General features: G+C 44.5%; 1 long non-coding RNA gene across 1 annotated transcript; it reads right to left on the bottom strand.

The window, feature by feature from the left end:
* Window positions 1-252: 252 nt before the first annotated feature.
* LOC103729660 lies at window positions 253-3,662 on the bottom strand. Its single transcript, XR_607069.3, has 3 exons — window positions 3,389-3,662; window positions 2,548-2,610; window positions 253-1,529 (listed from the first exon to the last, which is right to left on the bottom strand). It is a non-coding gene; the product is annotated as an uncharacterized LOC103729660 (long non-coding RNA).
* Window positions 3,663-6,128: the final 2,466 nt, after the last annotated feature.

Below are 6,128 nucleotides of genomic sequence, written 5' to 3'. Positions count from 1 at the left end.
ATCTAAACCACCTATTTATTTATTATTTATTTATATTTCTTTTCTGTGTATGAGTGTTTTGCCTGTATGTATGTAAGTGCATCCATGTGATGCAATACCCACTGAGGCCAGAAGAGGGAGTGGGATTCCCCTGGAACTCGAGCTACAGACTATTGTTAGCTGCCATGCAAGTGCTGGGAACCGAATCCAGGTCCTCTGTAAGAGCAGCCAGAGTGCTCTTCAGTGCTGAACCATCTCTCCAGCCCTGACTTTTTCTTTCTTTCTTTTTTTAAAAACAGTCTTTTTAGCCACTGAGCTATTGCTCCAGGCCCAAGCCAGCTGTTTCTTGCTAGCTGGCTGCATTGGGAATTGTTTCAAATGATATACATTTTATCCTATAAAGTAGAGATGTGATGTTTTCCTAAGGAAGACAGAGTTCACCGTGTCAGCTCTGTTTCCCCACATGCTCCTGGGTTAACATGACCAATAGCTGACAAGGGTTTCCCTTGAGACACATTTGGAATCTCTGATTCACTTACGTGATTAATTAACAAGACCTAAAATGCCAGAAACAGTCATGCTAAGGACAAGACAGGAAGATTGGAAACACATACAAAAACGTAATAGTGATTCAGCATAGTAATATTATAGGTAATTTCGACACTGTTGTTTTGTTACTGAAGCTACAGTTTGTCTAGGCAAGCAATTTTTCCTTTGAGACAGATCTCAATAAGTTGTCCAGCCAGGTCTTGAACCTTTGATCCTCCTGACATAACTCCCAGAGTAGCTGACGTTACAGGTCTGTACCATACAGCCTGGCCTCATGTTCTTTACGAGCTTCCTAGCTTCTAGTTATTTCTTTGTTCTGTAGACCTGGATTTTCCTCATTATAATATTTATAACTTAAAGACATCTCAGTTAAAAAAACAACAACAAGAGGAGACCACATTTAGTGCCTGCCATGCAAGCCTAATGAAGGGAGTTAGATCCTGAGAACTCAAGGGGCAAGGAAAAGAACCAATTTATGAAAACTATCCTCTCTCCTCCAGCATGAGTTATGTACAGGTGTGATGTCTACACCCCCACCCACAATCATACACATATACAGTGATAATGCATAAATAAAGATGACCATAGCCTAGCTCAGGACCTGGGAACATGCTATATTCATGGCAAAGGAGTTCCAGTGGCAGAGGGACTTCACTTACCTAATAAAAGGAAAGAGAGAGAAGTCACATAGAGCTATCCTGGTGGGATCAATTTAATTCCAAATAATGTCCAAATTAGGTGAGGGGGAATATTCAAAGAAAGGCCTATCAACAGAAGTGAGGTCAGAGTGAGGTCACAGGAGAAGGACAAACCATTATCTTGCCTTTGAAGATACAGGAGGATCAGCAGTTAAACAATGCTGGAAGCTTCTAGAAGCTAGGAAGGATGGGAAACAGGATGGCTGTAGAGTTTCTAGAAGTTTAGTCTTCATCTTCGCTTAGCCCAGTGAGACCGACTGCAGACTGGTGACCTCTGGAGGGCAGCATACTGATCCATGAGCACTTGTTACAACAAGAAAGGAAAGAACACAAGGCCTGTTTTTGAACAGTCTTTCTCAGGTTCTCAGGGATAGAGCCACACCCTGGGCCAACAGTGCCTCTACAGACCCAGCCAAGCAAATGCAGAGCAGACAGGGGTGTTTGGTATGTATACAAGGCAACACACCTCTCCTACTTCACAAAATAATCATTTAATAGAGGCTACAGAATGAGAGAAAAAACTTTGCCAGGTACACACCTGACAAAATCGTCTAGACTATGCAAAGAATACAAAAGCTAAACAAGAAACAACCCAATCAAAAATGGGCTAAGGAGATAAAGGCCAATAAATATTTAAGAAAGCATTCAACATCCCTAGCCATGAGGGAAATGTAAATTCGAAGTGACTGAGACTACACCTTACTCATAAGGGAATTGTATCATGTTGGATACGACTGTTACAAAGGCTGTTTTTCTGCCTCCCAAGTGCTGGGATTAAAGGTGTGTGCTATAGTATAGATTTAAAATTGGGTGCTGGGGACTTGAATTCAGATCCTCTTGCTTGCAAAGCAAACAGTCTTATCTACTAAGCCACCTCCACAACATGACTTCAAATGTGTTTTTATTTTTATTTTTTTAAAGACAGGTCTCCCTGTTCACCAGCTGACCTGGAATTCTCTATGTAGACCTCACAGTAATCCACTTGTCTCTGTCTAAAAAAAGACAAAAAAGTAAAAAGATGGTCTCATTAATTATAACAAGTGTTTCCTGCTAATCTATTAGTAGAGAAATCTGGAAGTCTTTTGTACTACAGTTTCAGTTTTTCTACTGATCTAAAACTATTTTGGTAAGAAAAACAAGAGTATTTTAAGAAGAGGAGATACTACCTCCCAAGTACTGGAAGACAGATGGCCAGCACCATGCCTGGTTTACACAGTGCTGGAGACTGAGGCCAGGGCTTTGTGTATGGTAGGCCAGTAGTCTACCAACTGACATCTGCAGGCCCACACAAGAAGTTTAATGAATAAAGTGATGGGCTCACCTGAACCTAGTCTTTAACATGTGCTCCATTTTCTGCTCCTCTGGGTGGTTTTTCTGAAGGAAGCTAAGAAAGGAAGATAAAACTGTGAGTGTAGAGAAACACCCTCCAAAGCACACCTCCCTCCAGTACACACTAAAATCAATCAGAAATAACTGGGCAGTGGAATCTGAGTGTCTCAGAAATCTCTCTGGCATTCCGAGTTCGGGAACACTTTAGGTGTCCTTCACTCAGGCTAATTCCTCTACCTAAATAGTCCTGGCTCTAAAATTCTCTTTCCCTGTGTCTTTGTGCCTTATGGGTCTTGTTTATGACTGGGTCTGGATCTAGGCCTGTCATGTCTTGTGGTCACTGCTCCCACACACATACCCTGCTAACCCTGAAGTTGGAAGAGGAAGTCAGAGAAAGAGGGGGTGCAGTTTGGAAATACCAGTTGCAGTAACATCCAGCGGTGCTCACTTGAGAAGGCACGCACTTCAAGCACGTTCCCACCTGCCACATCCACTGATGCATCGACATTTACAAAGACACGGCTTACATTTAAAAAGACACCGTGGCCAGGCAGAGTCCACTTGCACACACCTTACAGACCCTCACCATGCAAAGATGCTCATGCAGCTTGGCCCCATTGGTTCCCATAGGCAGCTCACATCAGACCACACAGTCACAGGTAAGAGTGTCTCAGTGTTCACAAGCACAAATGTCAGGAGTGTTGTAGCAGCCTCATCCTGCTGACTCCGGCTCCCATGTGCACACTTCCCTTCTGGGCTGCTTCAGCAACCTGTGGTTCAGTTTCTTGCTTTTGCGCTAGTGTCTCATGCGGCCCAAGCTGGTTCAAACTCACTATGTCGCTGAAGATGATCATGAATTCCCGATTCGCCTGCCTCCGCCTCTCAGGTAGGATCACAGACTTGCATCGCCACACTAGGCTTCGTTTTAAATCATGCTTCCTCGTCAAGTTCCTGTCCTTCACCCGCTGTTCCCGAGGTTACCCCCATTCTGGGTTCCTCCCACGGAGCCCACCCAGTTTCGGCTCCTAACACCAACAAGGGACGCATAGTTTGAGCCAACCCAGCCTGCGGCCAAGTGGTCGAGTTTAAAAATCTCGGGAGCAAAAATCCCGCCTCCCAGCATGCAATTCTGCAGGCTGAGCCCTACGCTGTGCCGCAGAGGCCTCTGGGAAATACAGTCGCACTCTCGAATCTGCGGAGCTGGACCATCATTTTTTGCTTTTTATTAATCTTTATTTTCTGACAATTTAATACATGTATGCAATGTATTTTCATTATATCCACCCAAAATTTCCCTTCCAACCCCCAAATCCTTTTCCCTCACGTTCCCCTTTTCTTTCCTCTCTTCTTTCCCAGCATGCCTCTCTCTGCCCCGGTGGCGTCCTGCCCAGTGGCTTGTGGGAAATGTTGTTCATGTCTTGGGCATGCGCAATGCCAGAAAGCAGCAGCTCTTTTCTTTCTCCTCCTTTTCTTTCTCCTCCTTCCCCTCCTCTGTATGTGTGCACACACACAGTCCTCCTCCTTTCCCTCCTCCTCCTCTTCTCCTCCCCCCTCCTCCTCCTCCCTCTCCTCTTCCTCCCCCTCTTCTCCTCTCCCCCCCTCTTCTCTTCCATATCCTCTTTCTCATCCAATTCATAAATGAGCCAAGGATGGCGGTAGTAGGCAGCTTTCCTGCCTGGTTTCTTCTGCAGATTCCTGCCCTTACCTCCCTCCAGGGTGAACTATTACCTGGAAGTGTAAGCTGAAATAAACCCTTTCCTCCCTCAAGTTGATTTTGGTCATGGTGTTTATCACAGAAAGAAAAAAAGAAAGCAAACTGGGTATATATGCATGTGAGTGCTAGTTGCCAAAGATGCCAGAGATGGCTCCCTGGAGCTGAACTTAGATACATGACCCTGGAGGAAACAGGTGGGCTCCACAAACAGTTTCAGTCCAGGGAGTGACCAACTGATAAAGTGTGAGCAAGGCCAGGCCACCCATTTAGGGCCAGTTAGACACTCTATGGGATTTATGGCTTTCCCTAATGAGGTTTGTGGCTCTTCTGTAATTCATATAGTCTATCACACGTGGTTGTAAGTTGCTCAACATGAATCCTGGAAATACAACTTGAGTCCTCTGCAAGAGCAGTATGTGCTCTTAACTGCTGAGTCATGTTTGTGACACCAGTTTCTTAAAAAAAAAAACTTTTTTATTTATTTTACTTTACATGTATGAGTGTTGCCTTCATGTATGTAACTGCTTCCTTGTGCAGGCAATGCCTGTAGAGATGAGAAAAGGGTGTTGAATCCCCTGGAACTGGAGTTATAGATGATGTCAAGCCCGATGGAATAGTCAAGGAAACTAAAGATTTTAGTCCCCCCCCCCCTTTTTTGAGAAAGATTTGCCAGACTGGCCTTAATGTAGTCAAGGATGACCTTGAACTTCTGTTAATTCTGCCTCTACCTCCTGAGTGCTAGGATCACTTCCATATGCCCCCATGCCAAATTTGTGTGGTGCTGGTAATCAAACCCAGGGCTGAGTGTATGGCAAGCACTCTTCTCACTGAACTATACCTCCAGCCCCTATTTTGTAATTTCACTAAAAACAAACATATTGGGGTGGAGGTCTATGGTTCCTACCCTTGTTATTCCAGTGTTGAAATGTTCAGGGGGTTTATTGTTTTTTGTTTTGTTTTGTTTTGGTTTTGTTTTAGATGAAGTCTCACTATGCAGCATAGGTTGGTCTCAAACTCATAATCCTCCTAAAGAGACCCATCCTTTATAGAAAGTGGTGACTTGGCTTGGTGGTCAGTTCCCTCTGTGTCTCATACAAACTGACTCCCAACTCTGCATCTTTTAGTCTGTTTCCCTTATGTGTTCCTTTTTTTTCTTGCATGTGTAGCTGTATACGTGTAGATAATAAGTGTTCACATGTGTAGGACAGCATGTGTATGAGCACATGTTCACCTGTGTACATGTGGGTATGGAGTTGAGAGGCTGACCTTGGGTGCTTCCTTTGATCATTCTCCACTTTATTTACCAACTCAAGGTCTTTCACTGAACTTGAGCCCAGAGTTTGCCATTTCAGCGAGTCTAGTTAGTCAGGATCTCATCTCTACCTCTTGAGTACTGGGATTACAGGAGGGACACCATGCTCACCCACGCTTACACGTCTGGCCCTCACACTTGCGCAGCAAGTGCTTTCTCCACTGAGCAATCTCCCCAGCCACTCCCCTACGTGTTTTATTCAGAGTGCTTCTGAGGTTCCCAGTTTTTAAATTGCATCGGTCCTGAGTTTGGCTGGTTACCTTGAAGTCTCCAGATCTGCCCTTACTTATATAATGGATTTTCTACTGTCTCATTTACAGAAGAGAACCTGCTGTTCGGGAGCTGTGACTACCAGTTTCCCTACTGCCTGCAAAAATTGCCATCTGAGTCAAGGTAGGAGAGAGATTCAGTTTCTAGTCAGAAAACAGTTTTGAAAAAATAGCCAGGTGTGATGGATAGCTTTAGTGTCAACTTGCCACACCTGGGTTGAGGGAGCCTCAGTTGGGGAATTGCCTCTATTGGACTGGCCTGTGGCCATGTCTGAAGG

The sequence above is a fragment of the Nannospalax galili genome, unplaced genomic scaffold, assembly GCF_000622305.1.
Source record: "Nannospalax galili isolate Female #2095 unplaced genomic scaffold, S.galili_v1.0 scaffold632, whole genome shotgun sequence".
Taxonomy (NCBI): Eukaryota; Metazoa; Chordata; class Mammalia; order Rodentia; family Spalacidae; genus Nannospalax; species Nannospalax galili.
The sequence above is the reverse complement of the archived record's forward strand: the minus strand, read 5'-3'. Positions and strand labels throughout refer to the sequence as shown.